Source organism: Hesperophylax consimilis, chromosome 17, assembly GCF_061612785.1.
Source record: "Hesperophylax consimilis isolate HC1 chromosome 17, BYU_Hcon_1.0, whole genome shotgun sequence".
Taxonomy (NCBI): domain Eukaryota; kingdom Metazoa; phylum Arthropoda; class Insecta; order Trichoptera; family Limnephilidae; genus Hesperophylax; species Hesperophylax consimilis.
The window spans coordinates 35,134,795-35,160,148 of record NC_142852.1 but is presented as its reverse complement, the minus strand read 5'-3'; positions in this window follow the sequence as shown (position 1 = coordinate 35,160,148).

Sequence of the window (25,354 nt, the reverse complement as noted above, 5' to 3'; positions counted from 1 at the left end):
ACTTTTTGATTCCAAACTTCATTTCTATGCACATTAAAAACATTGTGAATAAAGCTTACTGCATGTTAGGCTTTGTTATCAGAAACAGTCGCGTATTTCGAAAGCCTGAAACCTACCTTCTGCTTTATTATACGCTGGTCCGTTCTCAACTTGAATACTGCACCTCCATATGGACTCCACTTTACGATATCTATAAAGAAAATATTGAAAGTATCCAGAAGAAATTTCTGCGTTACCTCAACCACAGAATGAGCGCACCTAAACGGGGATACACAAATATGCTCTCGAAATATAACGTCTCCACTCTTACTAACCGGCGAACTTACCTTGACCTAATGACCTTGTACAAAATCTGTAACAACTTTATCGACTGTCCTGGCTTACTCAATCTAATAAACTTTAAAATACCTCTCAGAACGACGAGGCTTAACGACTTATTCCATATTAGCCGGACGCGCACAAATGCTGGTGTAAGAGATCCAATCAGAAGAATGTGCGAATTTTATAATAAAAACCAAAACCTGAAGGATTCCGACATATTTTTTGATCCACATAGTACTTTTGGTAGGAAATTGAAGTCTGTTTTACTATAAACAAAGAAGAAAATGTATACTTACTTCATTCACTATACTCTTTAAGTACTTTTTTATGATTTATCTCTAAACTTGTATAAAAAATATTTGTACACTTTTATTTGATACTGAGCATTATCTATATAAAAAATAATTTTACCTTATTAATATGTAAAAAATATTTAAAATTGTTATCTACCAGTCAATCAGTGAGAAATAGTTAGGATGAAGGCGAATTCTCAAGTTATTGTTTTACAAAATTATCTTTTAATTACTGTCTGTATCTGTGTTTTCTCCTTAAATAAATAAATAAATAAAATAAAAATTATGGTTCACGTTACTTGATTTGGATCACTTGGCATTGGTTTGTGGCGGATGTTACGAGGTCCGGAACTGGAGTTTCTGGAAACTGGAAGTTCTGCCTGCGTGTTAAATCCGGTAGATGCTTGATCTGCGATGAAATTGAAGCTGGTCTGCAGAAATTGTTGCGTTCTGCTGTGAATCTGGTGCCTTGTCTGCAGCTGCTGGAGCGGTGTTTAACTGAAATTGAGATTTTTTGGCACTATACTATTCGAATATACGAGTTTTTTGGTTCGGATTAGTGGGTATATTTTGTATAATTTAGTATCAGAATTGGTGGAACAATAATGTTCTTTATGATTCGACAATAAGACTCTAATAAATGTACTGGACTTTAAATGTTGAAAATGAGATTGGAAGTTACTTACGCAATTGTCTACGATTCCAGGTTCAGCGTTCGACCTACCGTGTCCACTGAATACAATAATCACCCAAATAGAAATGTCGGGGGTCACCAGTGTGGCAGCGATGTGTATGTGTGTATGAGAGCTATACTTATTTGTAATTTACGGTGGCTGCCCGAAACGTAAATTGTGTTCAGGAGATGGGAGATTAAAATGAGTGTCTGCACAATTAATTAAATTTATTCGTGAGAACGAATATTACAATTTTACAGAACGCGGAGACGGTGGCAGAAAGAGTAGAGAGAGTGGCGGTAGGATCGAAGGTTGAAACAGGAATGGAGATTTCACTTCTCCAGCTTGCTTGCGTATAGCAGCGGATTAATTCGCGATAGTATTGCCACATGTGGGAGGAAATAACGTAGTCCCACAAAACTATTGAAAATTTCAATCGAAGGCGTTCTTATGGGTACTTTCAATATGGTCTTTATGATTCCTTTTTTAATTGTGTTCAGGTTATGTATATACTTAGATACAGCAGATCCCCATCCTATAAATCCATATTCAATACGAGAATGACATAGGCGTAATAGATTTTTTTCATGTCCTTTTTATTTACCACATTTTTATATTTTTAAAGAAATATATCAGTTTTGTAAGTTTTTCCATGATACCTTTGATATGTAGGTCCCATTTAAGATTTTCGTCAATTACTACCCCGAGATATTTTATGCTTATGTCTATGGCGTTCGTGTTATTTTAGTTGGAGTGATTTTACTGGTTTGCCCCTTGAGTTCATTGAAAATTTCATATACATACTTAGTTTTGCTTATATTAAGGTAATTTTTAGCCAATTTTGAAGTGTACTAAGCCCCTGTTAAGCCACATTATACAGGGTGTATCGGCACGTACCCGACAAACATTTAACCAGCTATTCCTTAGAACATTTGAGTTAAGAAATGTTATTGGCACTTTGCTTTCGGTAACATTTTTTTTTTCAATTAAAAACAAAAAAAAATCCACACTCCGTCACTGTCATTGGCATTGTTTCTCGTGTTCAACAGCTGTTATTAGCAAGTGTGTCAAAAAGCGTCTTCGCTCTTTCATACACACTAATTAATAATAGTTAAAAATGTGACGAATGGTGCCATGCCATTTCGTTGTGATTGTAAAAGCGCGCCAATGTAGGTACATACGTACATTATTCAACGAAACTCAATATTTCAAGATGGTTTTTCAAACTTTGACCAAGTATAAAACATTGGTGACATGTGGTGAAAATATGAATAGTATTTTTTTTTATTAAAAAAAAATGTTACCGGACAAGTATGGAGTGAATATGAATCTGACTCAGGCAATTGTGTCTCTGTATGGGGGTAGCGTTGCATGTGTTAGGGTGAACGGTGGTTTTACGGGGTGTTTTGATATCACAAAAGGTGTTAAACAAGGCTGCGTAATGTCACCATGGTTATTCAATCTATACATGGATAATTGTATGCAAGAATTGAAAGGGGTGGGATTGGGCGCGAATTTGAGTAATCTGAAAGTATATTGCCTGTTGTATGCTGATGATGCGGTGCTGATTGCTAATAGTATGGTTGATCTGCAGTCTCTCGTGTCTAGGATGAACGAAGTATGCATGAAGTATGAGTTAATGATGAATGAAAGTAAGTCTAAAGTAATGGTGTTTGAAAGAGAGAGTACGAAAACAGTGTGCAATATAGTTGTGAATGAGGAATACTTGGAGCATGTGGATGAGTTTGTGTATTTAGGAAATATGTTTACGAGAGATGGGAAGGCTGACAGAGATATTGAAAGAAGAGTAAATGCAGGTAACTCCGTTAATGGAGGACTGAACGCAGTTGGCGCTAACAAAAAAAATGTCCAAAGAAGCGAAGCTAGCAGTCCACAATGAAGTGTTGGTACCTACCCTGATGTATTGAAGTGAGGCATGGAACTGTCAAAGAAAGGATGAAAGTAGATTGAATGCTGTTGAAATGAGATCCCTGAGGCGTATGTTTGGTAAAACCATGTATGCTCGTGTGAGGAATGTGGAGATCCGCAAAGAGTGCAAGGCTGATGTAAGCGTAATGAGTAAGATCAAGAAAGGGACGCTTAGATGGTTTGGGCATGTAGAGCGAATGAGCGAAGAAAGGAGTGTAAGGAGAATATAGATACTTGAGTCGGGCCATGTCAAGAGTCAGAACAATAGAAGAGTATGTATGAGACGATGTATGAATGTGAATGAGGCAAAGAGTTGTGGTGTGACCGAGTTGTTTGACGTTCCGTCCTCTGTGCCTACCCCTGTGGAGAAACGGCGTGATGGTTAGTTAGTTAGTTGTTTGATTTTCTTTGCTAATTATGAAACCCCACATTAGTTTATGTAAATGAGTTGTACTTTGTGAATGAGATTTTGTATTTTCAATTGTTAATTCGACTATTTTCTTGTAATGAAGAGAAGATTTTGCATTTGTAATTTCATTAATGATCTTCCTCAATTTGAGCGAGTCGTTATTACATTCGTCTATTTTCTTCTTATAATAGTTTTCTTTGAAATTGTGTTTTATATTTTTGCAGATATTTCTGTATCTTTTGTAATATCGTAGTATAAAAATATCACTTGGATTTAGTTTAACTTTTTTGTGTAATTCGTCTCTTTTTCTAATGCAATTTATAACGTTTTGAGTTATCCATGGTTTAAGATGTTGGTTTTTATGTGAAATCTTTTTTTCTGTTGTTTTGGTACTAGACAAGATTGTGTGAGTAATATATATATATATATATATAAAAAGTTTCATTAAAGTTTCATTTTAAATATATAAAAATATATATATATATATATATATATATATATATATATATATCCCGCTACATTTGTTGCGTCCGACCCCTAAAAACTCCATAGCATTGCAGCGTCCACCGACTTACAGCGTCCGATATACGGACGCTGCAATGTTTTGACCTCAAAATTGGCCAGAACAATGCTTACCCCATGTAGAATCGTATGGCAAAAATTTTTGTGGAAGCAAAAAATGTCTCAGAATGTCTGGAAACGAATATTGAACGTTTGACATTTTGCCGACAGGTTCGCTACACGATGTATATATCGAGCAGTGTATGTTTTTATTCATTTCTACGATCTTGCCGCGTCCACGAAGTAATATAATTTTCGATACATAACGACGATCATGCTGCGTCTACGCATTACATCGTTAGTATTGCGTCCTCAAGACCGATTACGAGTAGATATTATTTTATATACATAACGACGGTCGTGCTGCGTCCACGCATTACTTCGATAGTACTGCGTCCCCGTAGCCGCTCATGAGAATATACTATTTTTAACTCATAATGACAATCATGATGCTTCCATGCATCACGTCGATAGTATTGCGTCCCAGTGAACGATCACGAGTAGATATTATTTTGAATATACAACGACGGTCATGCTGCATCCACGCATTACTTTGATAGTATTGCGTCCCCCTGGCCGATCACGCTGAAATATTATTATGAATACATAACGACGGTCTTGCTGCGTCTACGCATTACGTCGATAGTACTGCGTCCTCGTGGCCATTCGGAGTACATTGTTAAATATTATTTGAGCGTTTGGTTGAGTAAATCATCAGATTTGGCAACATTTGGTTAATTTACAACGATGCCGCTTGATACTCAGAACTAAGAATCGTCTTGCGTGGTTTTTAATGCATAACGACGATTTTGCTGCGTCCACGCATTACTTCGATAGTACTGCGTCCCCATGGCCATTCACGAGTACATTTTGATAAATTATTTGAGCGTTTGGTTGAGTTAATCATCAGATTTGGCAACGTTGGGTTAATTTACAACGATGCCGCTTGACACTAAGAACTAAGAAGCATCCTGCGTAGTTTTTAATGCATAACGACGATCGTGATGCGTTTACGCATTGCGTTGGTAGTATTGCGTCCGTTGTTGTTTTTTTTAAAAGAAAAAGCGTTTTTTTTGGGAGCGAAACCCGGTCGGCACAAAGTATAAAAAATAAAAGTGGTGTTTACAAAGTTATTGTTTTATTTTAAATTAAATATTTTTGTCAATTAAACAAACAATTTATAAGTTCCCGAATATTATCTGAATATAAAATAAATCTTATAGAATAAAATAAAAACCTCAAGATATGAATTGAAATCTAGCAAGAATATCGTAAGACAAATTGTGAGAATTATTATGAATATATTCATAGAATTATAACTATATATTTTATCACACCTTCATAAATGCAATGAAAACTTTAACTTAAATGAAATCAACAAAAAATCAAAATATAGAAGAATACGTATGTGAAACATACAGCGAATGCCCTAAAATCTAGAACAATATAATAAATCTACTAACAATCTTGCACTTAAACATAAGGAGTATAATTTGAAACATGGACGAACTTCTGGTATACCTATGTATTTAACATTATGTCCACAACCAGATTTAATACTATCCGAGGCACACTCGCATGCAATACATAAAAATATACCAAGTATTCCAAACTACAAACAATATGTCACAAATTATCACAAAAATAAAAGTAGTGGAATTGTAGTCTATGCTAAAGAAAAATTTACTGATATCAATGTTAACGAAATACCAATATGTAACGCAAACTGTTTGTCAATTAATGAATCTAAATAATTAGCCAATTAATATAATCGCATGTATCGAATACATAGCTCGTTATACCCTTATAGTCCAGTAGGTACCCAAGCGATTCCTTCAGAAACTTGATCAGGGTGCTTAGGCTGTGAACATCTTGGAATAATTATCGATATTAACATCAAATGGAAAAGTCAAATAAACTCCACAGTAGACAGAATGAGAAAACTCATCTTTATGTTTTTTAGACTTAGAAATACTGTATCATGAAAAATACTTAAAGGTATTTATTTTGCACTTGCACATTCTACACTACTACAATATGAAATCGTGGTTTGCGGGGGGGGGGGGGGGTGCGTATAAATCATACCTACGTCCACTTGTGACAATTCAAAAAATATTAATATAAATCATATTTAAAAAAGCCATATAACTATCCAACAATAAATGTTTTCCAAGGTTTCCCGGTTCCCCTTCTCACAAAAATTATGAAAAAAATACTCGTACATTAAGAACTTCAATTACATAAAGATTTATTTGATAAAAATAATATTCCATAATTAATTTTAAGCTAAATAATTATTTATATTGGAGGACTAACCGTACCACTAGTTCGAACTACAACAGCAAAACATCATTATTTATTTAACGGTATAAAATTATTCAATAAATTACTCCTGGATATATCTGAGGAAAATTATGACAGTTACAAAAAAAAACAATTTAAAATTCTCTAATACCACCTAATAAATTTTCTTATTGTTTTAAATTATTTATTTATTTATTTTATTTCAGGGAAATCAACAGTTTACAATGTGGTTCATTTATACACGTGTAATTTACCTAACTGAGAAACCAATTGCAGATTTCCGCAATATTCTATTCTATTATGTATGTAAAAATTTAAAAACTATACTTACAAGAATAAAAAATATTAAATTTATCGAAGAAAGCAAACACTTAGTGGCTTGACATTATACAAAATGAAACAAATACTTTGTTTTAAACCACTTTATTTTTATTTATATTTCGTCGACCTGTTTGGATTGAACCCAAATATTGTATAAAATAAATATAAAGTGGTTTAAAACATAGTATTGTTTCATTTTGTAAAAAATATAACGTTATTCAAGAGGGAGATTATTATAACATGAGATTATTTTAACTGGAGATTATTATAACAGGAGATTATTAAAACAGAAGATTATTATAACGTAATACTACATAATATATGTCATTACATAATATAATAACATTTTATGCAGTTTGGTACACGTTTAATACATTTTTAATATAGTTTTTATATTTATTTTGGTAACATCGAAGATAGAATCAGAGAGAATGTTATTATACATATGTTGAACATATTCTTCTAAGACAAGCGTTTTTATTTTACTAGATTACATGAGCGTGTGTGCCTTGTAGGTACTTTCAAATCAATTCTGCTTAATAAACTCCACATATTATGTTTCTGCTTATCATTCCTTGGTATTATTTATAACTAACCTGTTTTTATTACTTTTATTGTATTTTCTTGTAAGGCTATTAATAGTTTTTGTAATAATATTTGCAATATAAATATGTAAAAATATATTGTTGACCTCTCCTAAGCACAAGCATCTTACTTATCAGAAAAGTGATTTAAATATTATTTAATATTATGTTGTAAATATTGTAACACTAAAGATGTTAAGAAATAAAAATAAAAAAAATATTTTTATTTTGAACTTAATGGTATTAATAAGTTTAACTCATTAATTAAAATGTTGCAATTTGAGGTTGAACTAATTAAGTTAAATATAAAAACAGATATTATTATATTGAATACGTAACGACAGAAGTTCTGCGTCGATGGTATTGTATCCTCGTGACCAATCACGAGTAGATATTATTTTGTATACATAACGACGGCCGTGCTGCGTCCACGCATTTCGTCGATAGTATTGCGTCCCCATGGCCGTTGGCGAATTTGTACATTTTTATGTATTGTTTGAGTCCTTGGTGAAGCAAAACCCCAGATTTGGCAACATTCAGTTCATTTACAACGTTGCCACTTAGCACTCAGAACTAAAAAGCGCCTTGCGCGGGTGGACATTTTTGTAAGATGGTTTACAGTGGACGGTAAATTGATATCCCGACCTAAAAATGTCCGACCGCCCTCTGCAATGGAGCGAACTGGCGCGTTATGAAATGATACATTTTTACTAAGGATATCGTTGTAAAAAAAATTGTCGCACGCCTGCGCCCAGTAGGTACGTTTGTATACAAGGTGCAACAAGATATTCATTAAAACTTCTCACTATCAATAGACAGTTTGTTGTCAGGTCTGGTGTGTTTCTGGATGTCAAAAAAATAAAACATTAATATATATACATATATTTTTTATATACCGCACAAGAGTCTCAACCGCTCCCGTCTGGAACAGCGAGACTGTGGCATCCCCAATCTGAGTACTAGGGTGAAGGTATTGGGGAGGGGAAGAAGATGAGGAAGAGAAATGTAGAAAAGTACCTGGCTATTTATATCTGGTCACCAAACACGGCAAAAGCTTGGAAATAACGTTTCCATTCGGAATGGTGGTCACACACCAGGGCGATACTGAGAGTATATTTCACTCTGGAACGTGCTGCAAACACACTTTATATTATGTTTAATGTATTAATTGTGAAATAACACAAACAAATAAAAATTTATTTGCGCACGCCGGGTTTGACCGTCAGATTACGGGCTTCGGATTGCGAGTCGAGAGTCTTATCTCTCAACCACAGATGCTGTAATTAATTAATTAATTCACTATGAACGTGAAAACTTCACTAGAAAAGTAAGAAATATTTTGTGTTGTTTATTTATTTGTTAATTTATTTAGTACACCTAATAGACGTTTACATTCTAGTTTAATAGTTGAGTATCGCAGTTATTATAAATTCTTCAAAATTAAAACAATAGAAAAAACAAAATAGAATGAAAAAAAAAAATGTTACAACAAAAGCGTATAATAAAATAAGATACATTGGTAAAAATGATAAGAAGTCTCACATAAGTAGATATTCAAAATAAAGAAAAGATTGCAAAAATTATAGATGTCTATTTGTCTCGATATATAAAAGAATTAAAATAAACAATATTTATATTGATTATTTTTAAGGTGAAATATATCTCCCTTATCAGAATAAGTCATGTAATCCTAAGGGGTTTAATAATATAAGGGGCATAACAACGGCCTAAATTTACCTTTTGAAACTCTCAAAACAAATCCAAGAGTCTTAAGGGCCGTATATACGGAAGACTTAAAAATTAAATCGACCTTCAAAACGCCATGTAACAAACAAATAATATACACTCGGACGCAATAATATATTATTCTGTATGGACGTGAAACCTTTATTAGAATAGTCAGCAATATACGGCAGACGTAACAATTAAATTAGAGTGAACGGACGTGAAACCTATATTAAAAGGAACCTTCAATATACAAAAAATATACACCCGGACGTGAGTATGTACGTGACGCTAGAAATGTATGAGAGTGTAATAAACATCAAAACCTGCATTATTATGAATATTAAAAAAATATGATATTAGCGATTATCGTGAGTAAAACATAGTGCAATATTCACAAAAACAATCTAAAAAAAAGAACTAGAAGTGCTGGACGCCCAAAGACGGATTTACGCACGGACGCAATAAATGTTGTGGGACCTATATATATATATATATATATATATATTTTTTTTTTTTTTTTTATATATATATTTTATTAGTAAAAAAAAGATACACGAATTACATAATATAACAATTACATAATATAATTACACAATATAGTAGGTTATTAATTACATAATATAAGTATTTGATGTACCCCCATAAATAAGCAGGGCTTGTGTGTATGGGGGTGTTGTTATATTTGTTTATATTTGGTACGATTCAGTTCAACTGTTCGGAATACTTTTTAAGGTGGCTTTTGAATTCGTTTATATTTGCATTCATGTTTCTAATTTTTTCTGGTAATGAGTTAAAAAATTTAACTCCGAAATATTCATGGTTGAACTGTCCTATTGTTTTTTTACATTTAGGAGTAGGAATTATTGACGTTTGTCTAAGATTTCTGTTATTTTTAAAGGGGGCAATTATATTTTGAATAAAGTTTTTATAAATTTGTAATGTTGCATGGTAGAAGTATAATGCACTTAATTTTCTGACCTTAAATTGTTTGAATAAAAGTTCGGACGAATATTCAATGAATGTACTCCGGGCTTTATTTGTATCAAGGTTCTCCAACAGGTTTATCCAGTTTGTGTTAAGTAACTGTTGTTTTACCTCAATCCAATTATGTTTCTGTTTTTTGCTGGATAATTGGGTAGGGTTGTGATCTTCGCTTTTTCTTTCTCGTAATGGATAATATTGTCGTATAGTGGTCAGTTATGGTAGAGTTGAATATGATAGAGTTGGTTGATTTAGTAGTCTTACTGAAGTTGAGGTCAATGCAGGATTTGCTGTCATTAGATACTCGCGTAGGTTTATTTATCATTCTTTTAAATCCGTGAAAGGCTAATGTTTGTAGATATTCAATTCTATTAGGATGGCCATCTTCTAATAAGTCAATATTTATGTCTCCAATAAGGTGTACATTTTTGTATATTTTGCTCATTTGAAAGCGTTTCAAGAAACGGATTGATATTTGTTGTTGCTGGTGATCGATAAATAGCTAATATTGTTGTATCATCACCCACTTTGATTTTAAAACAGTTTGCATTTGTAAATTTAATTTCATTAACTTCATTTTTAATGTCATCTTCAATGTATACTATCTAATTCAATTGGGTTGCATAGGAGATGTACTCCTTAATATGTAGGGAATATTTATCCTTTATCCAGCATTCGGTAAGGATAATTATATCCAAATTAATTTTTAGATTCTTAATTAGGATTTGAAGTAATTTTTGTTGATTTTCAGAGATAACAGTTTATCTGGTTCATTTGTAATACATAATTGTTTCCTTATCCATTTTAGGAGTACTTGAGTAATTTGTATTAGTACTTGAGTAATTTGTATTAGTACTTGAGTGGTTGGTTCAGTCATTTAGATGATTAACCATTATTTTACCAGTTTTAAACCAGACATATTGGTACTTTTCTTCTTTCTTTTATCTGTCAATATTTTGTATCATAACGTCACTCTAGTTCGTTAATGTCCAACAGACCAAAACGTAAATCGGGAGAAATAGGCCATCAAAGTTGTATTTACGAAAAACGCATAAATAATGAAATTAGCTCATTCTTATCTCACTAAAATAACGCAGAAAATACGTTTTTAATTTGGATGTAGGACACAGTGTTGGATAAACACGCTCGGAATGTTGTTTCATTTTGGTGGAATTAAGACAAACATCGTCTTGAAAACACATTAAAAATATTTTTTCAATTTTTTTTTCACTTGTATAAATGCTGTCGGAGAACAACAGCATACTTAACTCAATTTCTCCAAAATGTTCTGTTGGACAAAAACGAACTAGAGCGACGATAGGTTAGTTTTAATATTCTCCTGACGAAGGAAGGGTGCTTCCGAAACCGGTAGAGTGTAATTAAAATTAAAGTGGTGTAAAACAAATTTATATAAAACAAAAATTAATTTAGGTGTTTGATTGGGAGGTTAACAAAGGGGGAGAGGTAATTGCGGGAATTCCGGCAATAACAGAGTGGTTTACTGGAAATGCTCGTATATCTATAATGGGACTAAACAATAAATTAATCTGGTTATTCATCTTCCGATTTTATGTCCGGGTTAAATCTTCCCCATAAGAAAAACTAAACCCTTCCACACACTTTTCCACAAGTGATCATCTAGTCCAAGGCTACCCAACCCCAGGCTCGCGGGCCACATTGTGGCCCGTGAATGAATTATAAGTGGCCCGCGTGAACCATTTTCAAAATACCCGCTAATTTGAAAATTACTTAGATTGAAAAATATTTTTATATCATTGCATCGTCCACCAGGACGCGTTGTGTGCAAAGGACATAAAGTTTAATGATATAATGGAGCCAGTAGTACGCTGCATAAATTGCATACGTTCAATAGCTCTTCACAGACGTCAATTCAGAGTTTTATTTGAAGAAGAAATCAGCGAATTTGGAGAGTTACAACTGGATTGCGATGTGCGATGGCTTTCAAGGGGTAACATGTTAAAAAATTTCTTCATCTTAAGAGAGCAGGTGTTGGAATATTTATAAGAAAAAGAGGCGTTACTTTTGGAAAGCGATTTACTCAAGAATAAGTACTGGTTGAGTGATAATGCATTTCTTGTTGACATAACCAAGTATCTCAATATTTTAAATCTCAAATTACAAAACAAAGATTGTTCACTTCCGACAATGTTTAGCCAACGAAATTATTGATCCTTTTCCCATACTTAAAGATTTGGAAGGGAAGCTCAATATTGCCACCATAAAGTACGAAGCTAAAATTAGATGCTTATTACAGTCGTTTGAAAGTAAAAAACTAAATTAACATTTTTTTTAATCCTTTCATAATCAGTTTTACTGAAATAATTAGTTATCCTGCCAATATCTAGTTGGAACTCACTGAACTGCAAAATCATTCTGCACTGAAAAACCTTTTTGCAGTAAAAATACTTTCAAAGTCACAAACTTCTTCAGAAGAATTTGGAGATTTCTGGAAATTGGCGCCTAAGGAAGACTGGCGTTTCAATTTTTAGGTAGTTTTGGATCAACGTATGTTTGTGAAAAGTTTTTTTTTCTAATCTTAATTTTGTAAAAAATAAATACCACACATCTCTAAATGAGCAACATCTGATTTGTTGCTACTGTCAACATCTGAACATTATTTAAACAAAAACAATGTCAGAAATCACATTCATTGTACCAATTACTTGGATTTAGATTTTTGTTGCACAAAACGTTGTTTCTTTTTTATTTGGCAGTAGATGTTATTTATTTTATTATTTTAATAAACGACATAAAATTTCAATATGTTTATATGTTTGTTGTATAAATCAAGACATTAAAAAGCTTAGGTAACACAAATAGGAACCGTCAGTAGTCAATGGCCCGCCAGTGATTTTTAAATCGTCAATTTTGCCCAACTGTTAAAAAGGTTGGGCAGCCTTGATCTAGTCAATCCACACTATGCAAATGCATTATATAAGCAAAATAAATACAAAACAATACAAGAACAACACGTCAACTCACCAGAGATCAAATGGGAAAATAATTCACCGACTCCAGATATTTTCATATCAGAGGGTTTGGCTCGGTAGAACTCCTAACTGGACCTATAAATCCTACTGATCCCTCAACATAAATATTTAAAAAATCTTTCCTAATCCTAAGTGTATTTAAAATGACTGATTTCTGCATTTTTATATATAAATTCTTTGACAGATCTAATACGCCTAAATTTTGAATGAGAGAGCTAGGTATAATGCCAGTAGCCGAAATAACAAATGGTAATATTTTTATAGTCTGAGAATGCCAAATTCTTTTAATCTCTTTTCCTAAATCTTTGAATTTTCTTTTTTTCTCAGAAACAGATTTTTAAATTTAACAAGAATTTGGAATAGCGACATCAATTTTTTTATTTTTTTTTTATGTGACACCTCACAAGAGTGTCCCTGTCTGTGCACTGCACAGACAGGGGAACTATGTCACCACCCGGTTGGGCGGCGTTGTGAGGCGGAGTAAGGTAGGGGCTGTAGGAAGGGATTTGTTAATGCGGGCCTTGAAGAGGCTCGGATTATAGGAGGGAGGAAAAACAGATGCCGGTAGCTCGTTCCACATACGAGCCGACTTACATAAAAACGGCCCGTTCTCATGAAGCCAACGTCAACCGTGAACAGGTGTTCAGTTCGTGTCCGTCGAGTTTCGCGCACGTGCACCGGTGCATCAGGAATCAATGCTGCTAGCTCCTTGGAGCAGGCTCAATTGAAATACCTGTAGAACAGACACAGCATGCCTACATTGCGTCTATGCATTAGAGAAGGCAATCGGTCTGTTAACAACGGATTGTCAATCAGACGGATCGCTCTCCTTTGCACAGATTCAAGCAGGTTTATCAAGTATTTTGGGGCATCAGCCCAAAGGTGGCTCCCAAATTCAATAGTTGGGCGTACTTGAGACTTGTACAGGGTCAGCAGCTGGTCACTGTTGAAGAATCTCCTAGCCCTGTACAAGACGCCCAACTTTTTGGAGGCCTGATTTACTCGGGCTTCTATGGATCCCCGATACTTGAGCTGGTCTGATATAGTAACTCCAAGCATTTCAATGGAGTCTTTATTGGGGAGAGTGCTCCCATCAAATTGCACCAGACAGTCATTGATCTCCCTCTTTGCCGAAATCAGACACGCTTGGGTTTTTGAGACGTTGAAACTGACCAAGTTGGCCTTACCCCAGGCACGAACCATCTCTAGGTGGTGGTCAATTTTACGCTTCAAAACTTCCCGAGCTGTTCGGACATCATAGGTGGAAGGGGGCCTGTCAAAAAGATAACCCTCGTGAACGGTGCTGTCATCAGCGTAGCAGTGAATTGGTGCACATTCAACGAGATCGTTGATGTGCAATAAAAACAGCGTCGGAGACAGCACAGATCCTTGTGGCACCCCCGCATTGATTTGGTGCGGTGAGGAAGAAGAGCCGTCAACCACGGTTTGAATTGTTCTTCCCCTCAGAAAGTCCGCAATCCAACTATGCAGGGTTGGGTGGATCCCATACGATGGTAACTTCCCGATAAGCGCCCGGTGCCAGACTCTGTCAAAGCTTTTTAGATATCCAACCCAACGGTTTGGGTTTCACCAAAACGTTCCATGTACCGCCCCCAAATATGCGTTACATATCCAAGTAGATCGCCACACGATCGGTTTCGACGAAATCCATATTGCCGATCGCTTAGGATATTGTTATTCTCGAGATATGTGAGCAATTTGTTGTTAACCACCCTTTCTAATACCTTCGAGAGTATGGAAGTGATGGCTATGGGGCGGTAGTTAGAAGGGTTGGAACGGTCCCCCTTTTTTGGGATTGGGTGGACGATTGCCTTTTTCCAAAGATCTGGCACCTTTCCACCTTTGAGAGAGAGCCTAAATAATTTCGCGAGCACTGGAGTCATTTCTGCAGAGCACCTCTTGAGGACCAAGGCAGGTATTCCGTCCGGCCCACTGGCTTTGTCGACTTTCAGCTCGTTCGAGACTCGGAGAACCTCTCTGTTCCGGATCTTCGGTTCCTCCATTTGAAAACCGCAGTGCGGAATGGAAGGGGGAGTCTCTCCGTTATCTTGAAGAGTTGAGTTTTCCGCGAAAATTTTGCCTAATAATTCAGCTTTCTCGCGGGCCGAGTTAGCCAGCCGACCATCAGGCTTGGTCAGAGGTGGGAAAGTGGTTCTGCAGAAATTTCTTCCGATCGAGCTAGCGAGTGACCAGAAAGCACGGCTACCAGTGGGGCAGTCAGCCAGCTTTTTCGCAATTCTCTGGTCGTGATCGCTCTTAGCTCTATTTAGAACTCTCTTACAATCCCTTGCCCGTTTTCGGTATTCCGAAAGGTTATTCATGGAGCTAATCTTCCGGAGTGCATTAAAAGCCGTATTTTTGAGTCTGACAGCTTCAGCACAGCGATGGTCAAACCACGGTTTTGTGCCCGCTCCAGAGGATTTGACGGAGAAGGGAATGTAGCAATCCATTGCTGATGTGATTACTTCTCCTACCTCGCGTGCACAAATTGATGGGTCCTCGGAGCTAAAGCATACAGTACTCCAAGGAAAGGCGCCGAAGAAAGACCGCATGCCGTCAATGATATAGGTTATTTTTTTAATTTTGTCACGTAAAACTATATCGGGTCTATTATGACTAATAGTTCAGTCTGTTAGTATAGTTTTAAAAGAAAATGAATTTGGTTCGTATTCATAATATGATACTATATTACGCCAGTCAATCAAGTTATGTTTAATTACCAAATTTTGGTGAATTATTTTTAAAACTTGATTGTGCCTAAATGTATACTCGGACGGTGCTAATATAGAACATCCCGATGTAATATGTTCTATGGTTTCCGGAAAAGCCAAAAATTTCCTACATAAATCATCAATTTGATTTGTATCTTTGATTTCTATAATTTTTAGTATTAATGACTCTATCCTGAATGGCAAGCATAAATCCTTCTATTTCTGCACTCAACTCTCCAATAATCAACCATTTGTTTGACGAAAATTTGTCAACATACGTTTGGTTGATATAATTGATGTGTTTTGCATGAATAATTTTATGTAACCAGGTAAAAAAAAAAAAAAACAAAATAAATACTCAAGTAAGTAATCATTCAATGGTACACCGGCTATTAAAAATCCCCTTATTATCTGTTAATTTCACAATTGAACTATCTAAAATTAAACAAATTGCTCTAAATAATGGTTACTCCAAACACTTAATTGATAAAATTCTGAATCAGAAAGTTAGGCTTCAAGTAATAATGTTTTATTTGGTACAACCGATACTAATAATAAAATCACAAATCCCTTTCAACGGCGTAGGATCTTATGTACATATATTAGTACAAAAAAACTTGCCTCCCCACATTAAACCCGCGTTCTATACTGATAACACATTATAGTCCAAGCGACGACCGTAAAAATCCCATCCCATAGGCCACACGAACCAAATTAGTACTAGGCTTTAATAGGGATCCAAATGACAATCTAGTCTCCTTCAACGGAAGCAATCTTCCGAACAGGCCTTCCATTTATATGCTTGGTGTAACTATAAGTGACCAGCTCAGGTACGGGGGCTCCATTGAAGCCAGAGTAAAGTTGGCCTCTCAGAAGCTGGGCGTACTGTACAGGGCCCGCAGATACTTTAATAGTACACAACTGCTGACCCTGTACAAATCGCAAGTGCGCCCTACTCTCGAATTTGGTAGCCATCTCTGGTCCGGAGCCCCTAAATACCTGAAAAAAACTCTTGACTCTGTGCAAAAACGGGCGGTCCGTTTGATAGATTCCCCAATCTTAACAAGCGGACTGCAATCTTTAGAGCACAGGCGTCAGGTAGGTATGCTGTCCTCGTTCTATCGGTATTACAATGGAAGATGCTCTGAGGAACTACCGTCATTGATCCCTTCGGCACCGGTGCATAGTCGGGATACACGCCCAACATTTGTACACGGTTGACATTTGTCACATGAGAACGGGTCGCTTCTACGATTCGTTCTTAAGTTCAACAGCTCGGCTGTGGAACGAACTGCCGGCCTCTGTGTTTCCTCCCTCCTACAACATGGGACTCTTCAAGACCCATGTTCACTCCTTCCTCTCCACAAAAAGACCCTCCACACAGCATCCCCAAAGATGACATAGGCCCTGAGGGAAATTATTTTCTTCAGGGCGTCCTGTGTGGAGTTAATATAAAAACCCCAAATAAGATTAGTTAAAAAAACGCATTCATCCAGATTTCGGCCCGGGAGGAGTCTTGGAAAACGACGACTTCCGGTCTCATTTTTGGGATGAAAATATCCGACGTGCCACATTACCAAAACTAACGGCAAAAGTTGATTGCAAATTTGTTATGAAAAAAAAATCGTTCGGCCAACTTTTGTGTGGGGAGGAGTACCTAACAAATGACATTGTAGGTATCCTCCAGATGCGGAAAAATATCTCATCGGCCACACGAATGAAATCGATGTCAGAATTTATATAAAAATCCCTGTTTACGAATATGTCTATGCGGAGACAGAATAGTTTAAATTATTTGTATAACTCATCTGTTGAAAATGTTCTTTTCCGATTATACGTAACTTTGATGATATAATTTTGAGTTATTTGTAAAGGTTTTCACCACATGCTATAATTCCGTATATGAGTGAAGATTGAACCAAAGAAAAAAAAAATTCAGTTTGTCAATATTGAGCACTTCTTTTAGTCTGTAAATTTGTACATAAGATATCTTAATTTAGAGACGGTATTATTAATTTGTGATTGCCAATTTAATTTTGTGTCAATATAGATATATACCCAAATAGTTAACTTTTCCAAGTTCGAAGCAAGATGAGCATATTTCTTGATTACTGTTACCATTATGTATTCTAATTTGAAGGTTATTGAGGGGTTTGTTTTTACTATTTTTATAAAAGCTCTGGTAAAATGTTTTATTATAGTTTATGAAGAGTCTATTATTTTTTTATATGTAATACATTTTGTTGCCTTCAAAAAAGTTTCCGGCCAGGATTTTCCATTCACTATTATTGCTGTATCATCAGCGTAAGATACAATTTTACCAGGGCATTTTTTGACATCAAATAAATCATTTAATGATTTTATTTTAATGATGTTTTGGACATCACATAAATCATTTATATAATATTAGAAAGAGTACTATAAAGATTACCTTTTTTTGTTTTGTCTTTAAGATAGCTAGTAAGAATTTTTAGTGGATCATTTATATAAATAGATTGTGATTTAACTTATCAAAAGCTTTTCTTAAGTCTAGAAATAAACCTAAAATTTTTTATTTTGATCAACAGATGTGCATATTTTTTTAGTTCTGAAGCCATATTGATTTTGGGACATAATTTTGTTTTATTCTAGGTAATTCATTATTCTATTTTTGATACATTTTACAAATATTTTTGAGAGGTTTGAGACCAAGGAAATAGGTCTGAAGTTGTCTACTATGTGCGTTTCTCCCGATTTGTGAATTGGTATTATGATGGAGATTTTGAATTGTTCGGGAAAATGTCCCTCTTTTAAGGATATATTAAAAATATGTAGCAATGGAGATAAAATGTAATGTTTTATTTTTTTAGTGTGTTACCTGATAAACCATCAATTCCTGTAGAATTTGTTGATTTTAGACCGTCAATGTCTTTATCAATTTCATTACTTGTGATGGAGGAAAAATATTCTAAGGAGTTAATAGAATCGTTAGTTGAGACTAAGTGTAAAGAAGATTCTACGTGTGTTGTATTACCAATTTTACTAGAAGATTCAAGCACTTGATCTACTATATTTGTAAAGAAGTTGTTCAAGTTTTCTGCAATGGCCGATTTGTCAGTAATAATAGTGTTATTTATTATAATCTCATTGACGTCGGTTGATACTTTTTTTTTTGTTCGTTATTTCGTTAATAATGTTCCACGTTTTTGTGTCATTTTTTGATTTAACAATTTGTTCACAATAGTACTTCTTTTTACAATTTCTTATTAACCTATTGAGTAAATTTCTATACTTTAAATATTTCGTTTTCATAAAAGGCATCATTCTTGTGTTATTTTTTTGACAGGCTTTTTGATATCTAAACATCTCTTTGTTTAATAGAGACTATTAGTCCTACAGTGATCCGAGGCTTAATTTTTTTATAATTTCTCTTAGAGATAGTAATTTAATTTGTGCTTTTTGAAATATAATCTTGTAGAGTTTCATAAAATAATTCTAATGCTGAATTTGGGTTAGCTATTGATAGTATACTGTCCCATTTTTTCTGAATGAAGTAGATTGTGATGTAATTAATTTCATTTTTTCAACAGTGTTAGAGTATACTTTTGAATTTGTGGTTAAAATGTTGTGTCCGTAGAATGTTGGGTAGCGGTCAGTAATGTTTGTTTTTAGAGTTGAAGATTTAGTTAAAACGTGTTTGTGTGTTTTGACAAATATGTGATTTAGAGTTGTGGAATTATTCAGATATTCCCTTGTTGGTGAGTTTATGTATGATTGATATCCTGCATGTGACAAAAAATCTAAATATTCATTTATACATATGGTTCTTTTGTTGTTTTCATTTGTGTTTATATTAATATCACCAGTTAATATTGCAAAGTTAAAGTTATTTCTGTTAGTCATTTTTAAAAGCGAATTAAGTTCATTTGTGAAGAGAGATTCATTTAATGAAAGTGATCTATAGATAGCCAATAGCAGATAGGTACAATTACTGTGGGTAAATGTTAATTTAATTGCATTAGCTGTTTTAAAGTGTAGAGTTTCGAAGGCAGTTTTTTAAGACAATTTTTATAAATATAGTGATTCCATCGTGACCAGTATGTTTACATTCAGGTGAAATAGTTCCATATCCTGGCAGGTTATAGGGGATTACCTGTTTCATTTGTGTTAAAATAAAAATACCAGGAGAAACATCTAGACCATCGCAAAGAATACGAGTTCATCAAAGTGCCTTCTTAAGCTTCTAATATTGATATTAAGAATTGAAGAGTTAACATCTTTAAAGTGATTATTATTTTTTTGGTAAACTAATGTTTTTAAGGCAAGATTTTTTATGCATAGCACAAAGGGTAACAATTATTTTTATAAGCAATAATTATTTAATACAAAATAAAGTTGGTTGTTTCAGGTGAAAAAATGTAACAAGCAGTAATTGTTGAATGAAACACTAGTATATATTGAATTATTTCGCGGATAAGAGATAAGCCGCCATAGCTCAGTGGTCAGAGCTGTCGACCGGAAATCGAAAGGACACGGGTTCGAGTCCCGTTGGCGTCATGCATCTTTTTATCAGGAGATTTTTCAATGTGGATGAGTGTTTCAGGCTAATAATTATTGCTTATAAAAATAATTGTTAATCTTTAAAGTGATTACATATTTAGTTAACTTGTGTTTTTACAAATGTAATTTTAGTACAAAAAATTTTCATCAGACATTTTGAAAGGTTATTTTCACATGCAATGCGGTTAGTTGGTTCTTTATTGTGATGGAATGTCATTCGGCTGCTTTGTGTGGATGATTGGGGCTGTTTCTTCTTTGCTCATCATCACCCAGATGAATTTGTAGCCGAGTCTTGAGGATTTCCCCAAGACAGGAGGTGTTTATTTTGTTCTCTTAATTGTTCGTTTATATAAACTTTGTTATTTTCCGCAAAATTAATATTTTTTGTGTACCAAACACCTTAATTTCTTTTTGGTCGATTATTTTGTCGTTGGTTTCTTTGTTTTGGAATGATACTATTATGGCTGGATATTTGGCTTCTGTTTTTGATTCGATAAATATTAGTTATTTTTGATGATTCCGTTTCGCATTTGATGGTTTCCATTATATTGTTGACTGTTTAGATAAATTTTCATTTTCTTTAAATGGAACTCGTTGTATTTCTTTAAATGGAACTTGTTGTATTTCTTTAAATGGAACTCGTTGTATTTCTTTAAATGGTACTCGTTGTATTTCTTTAAATGGAACTTGTTGTATTTCGATGTTATTTTGTTTATGTTTTATTTCATTGTTTTCTGATTGCAGTTGTTTGATCAGTGTATCTTTCTTTTTATTATTTTCTTTAAATTCATCAATTTTATTGCAACAGAATTCTATACATTTTTTAAGTTCCCTTATTACATTTTCAATTTGTTCTCTAAAAGATTTCATGGATTGTTCCGATAAATCTTTGAACTTTTTTTTCCATGAATTTAAATATTTTATTTGTGTTATAGTCATCATCAGAGTCGCTAGATGGTGCTTTTTTGTTGGCTTTCTTTTGTTTGTGCATTTTAATGTGCTTGATGTAATGCACTAGATGGCGTTACACTAGGTAATAATTTCAATTTTCCAAATAATGTTCCTACATAAAATCATGAGATACATCTACGATACTACACCTGTTAACCAAACAATGTTCCAAAAGTACTAAATAAATTTAAGATGAACAGAATTGTGTAATTCCGATCCGGTCTGTTAAATAAACAAGTGGAATAAAGAAGGAGGAAGTGCGATATGGCATAGTACCCCATAAATAATACTTTTGGCCGTTAAAATCCAAGTGGAATAAAGTTCTAAATGATTATAGTTCAACACTAATTACAAATTGAAATTTCACCTCCAGCCATCGACAAAATATGTAATATCGATGAGTCTAACATTACATTATTATATATTGATAGAGAAAAATTAGTTATATAATCAGATTATTACCCCTTGCCACCTTCTTCTGGTGAAGCGACAGGCGACATAGTTATCACTGTCAGTTACGTTTCTGTCAACTGTGAAGAAAGACTAGCAGAGGCCTCCGACTGGCGATGCCTGGATGCCAACCTAACACTTGGTATCTCCTACTTATGCATCTCTGGTAGTATGTAATACGAAACTGGGTAAGTCGGAGTTTGGAGTGATATTTCAGTGACTGTTTACCTTCCCCCGATTGACAGTTGTATGTTTTGGATGTTGCAGAAGGCTGCACGCTGAAGGGGTCTGCCGGTGTCTGCCGCGAGTTCTCCGAGTGCCCGGCAGCAAGACAAGATGCTTACCTTGGAATTCCGCCACAGGTTGGTACCAGATATTAGCAGATTTTAGCGACCACCAGATTGGAGGTTAGCTTCAATTATTCGAAGAATTCAAATTTCCTACATTTAAAGATAAATTCTCATTCATAACTGAAAATCGGACCAGACTAAAATATATATTTGCATGCCCTAAACTACAGACTTCTTTTGCCCAGCACCATTATACCCACCAAGGAAAACATTTCTTTAATAAATTACCAGAAGAAATTAGAAGCATTGATGATAAAGAACAAATGTAGAACTACATAAAAAAATATTTTATGGAAATCATTAACATAAAAACTGATTCCCCTAGTTTCACTTGAAAATCTCAGAAATTATCCTACAATACTCTATTTATCCTCCATAATATTTTTTTTTCTTTCTTCTTTCCAAATACAACAATTTGTATGGTTTTTATTTTCGTAATTATTTTTTACTTTTTAACAGAGTTATATTATTTTTTCGCAAATGTACACTCCTCTTCCATCCACAAGCAAATGCTTTTAATGGAAGTGTAGTATAAATTTAAACAGTATTATATGTCATAATTTATACATATAAATAATAAAAAATTAATTCATGAATTTACTTACAAGCGCAGATAAAATGTTTGTATGATAAAATACTTAACTGAACTTACACTTGACCTACATTCCATTCCATCAGTTTGGTATATTTTATTAATTTGTACTTCAAAATTTATTTATTTATTTATTTATTTATTTACGGACAAATAGTCCATTAACAACATATTAATTACACGAATAAGTTTTATAAACAGAGATGACAGTGAAAGGAGAGCATATATAAATGAGGAGCGAAGACAATAACAATGACAATAATAATATAAAAGTAAGAATGGGAGATAATAATAAGTCAAAGCATGAAGATGGTTCAAAGGGCATTAGAAATTAGACATTGCGTATTGACTGTCGAAAGTCATTTAGGCATATACCACAAAATTCAATGCTTTGACTTGACAGTGAGTTGAAAAGTATCGACATTCTGGACAAAGGAGAATGGTATCCATAATTGGTAGAATGTTGATTGACGAACAGCAATTCATTATTTCGGAGTCTACGGGAAGGGATGTTGAATTGGATAAGTTGCAACAAAGCAGGTGAGTCTGTAATACCATTGATAATCTTAAATATGCAAATCAGATCAGTGTCCCTTCTACGTTTCTCCAAAGAAGAAATGTTTAAAGTTTGTTCAACTTCATCATATGAGTACTCTCCTCTTTCAAGACCCAACCTCCAAGCGATTCCTCGTAGGAAGCGATGTTGTACGGATTCTATGTGACAAATATGGACAGCATAGAAAGGAGACCAAATAACACTAGCGTATTCAAGGTGAGGGCGAACTAACGAGCAGTAAAGAGTTTTAAGGGTACTTATATGTTTAAAGTCAGAGGTTATTCTATGAACGAAGCCAAGTAGTTTAAGTGATTTGTTAACAATGTTGTTAATGTGCTCACGGAAAGAAAGTTTGCAGTCTAGAGTGACATGGCGGCTTAGAGAGTTAGCACTTACAATGCCTTTCTCATATAAAATAAAGTTGGTTGTTTTCAGGTGAAAAATGTAACAAGCACTAATTGTTGAATGAAAAACTAGTATATATTGAATAATTTCGCGGGTAAGAGATAAGCCGCCATAGCTCAGTGGTCAGAGCTGTCGACCGGAAATCGAAGGGACACGGGTTCGAGTCCCGTTGGCGTCATGTATCTTTTATCAGGAGATTTTTCAATGTGGATGAGTGTTTCAGGCGAATAATTGTTACCCTTTGTGCTATGCATAAAAAATCTTGTCTTAAAATATTAGTTTACCAAAAAAAATAATAAAAATATTATTATTTCAATAAAAAACATTCAATTCACACGGTTCAAATTTACGTTCAACCTAACCAGATCGACACAATCACACAACCAAATTGAATGGTCTATAGCGCACATAATATTTATTAATTATCACTATACATTTATCCTTACGAAGAAACCATTGCTTTAATAATATGTTGATTAGACTTTTGTATAGACCAAGTAATTTGTTTGTCATTAAATTAAAATAACACCACAAAGTGTAGTAGAAGTATTATTAGTTTCTTTATTTGGTTTCTGTTCCTCTGTTGAGTTTTGGTGCAAATAACCGTCTGTCCCGATAAACGGACTGTGTAATTTATAATACAAGAGTGTCCCTTTTCCCAGCCCTGCTCGCCCTCCAGTCCAAAGATCTGCTGTGTGAAGTTAGTGGAGACCTGCCCGCCTCTGCCACCTTCTACTGTCAGCCAGCGAAAGACTGGTTCAAAGGCCAATGACTGTAAGTTGCATTGCTCTGCATTCATTCTGGCTCCATTGCCTCCATCATATTATTATGTATCGTGTCACAAATGCAAGTCCAAGCTGGCCAGCATTATCATCACCATGTCCCTCCTGTAGTGGAGCTATGCTGGGCATGTGACAGATGACCTCTGGAATCTCAGTTTCATCGAGGTTAGAAAAGAGAAGCAGAGGTCGCTCACAGATCAGATGGGCGATTTGACGAGAACTGCAGGCTTCATATGTAAGAGATCTGCCATAAATCGAAAAATTTGATTATATTTGAGGGGTGACCATATGCAAAGCTTGACGCTGGAGGCTCCAAAAGAAGAAGTTACAAATTCAACAATTTAAGGTACCACCGGCCCGGGAACCATTTATTGGATAACCAACACCTCTGCCGTAGGTCACCCCACGTGGCAAGCTACGGCCGGCGAGTTAGCAGGAGTGCCCGGGTTCATCGCGTGAGGTGTGATAAGATGCGCCTACCCACCGGATTGGAATAGATTGGTTTGGGGAGACCCTTTGACCTCTTCTACTGATCTCTCTTCACCCATCGCCTTGCGCGGCAGCAGGTAGGATAGATCATAAGTCCGTCATTCCTGAACACACTGATCCCTAGATTTCTATCCATCCCATACCCTTTTCCTTCCCAAAACTTCCTCTTCCCTACCTAAGAAAAAAACCCGGCGTGTAAATAACACAGACCATCAGGGAATATTTATTTCCCTATGAAAATAAATTGAATGATCAATAAATTCACTCTGCAGGGAGAAAATAACTTAAACCAGCCACCAAAAAATACATTTGAACAGAGGACTTACCAGAGAATACACTTAAATACATATGAAAATAAAATGAATGAAATACAACATACAAGGTTATGCAGT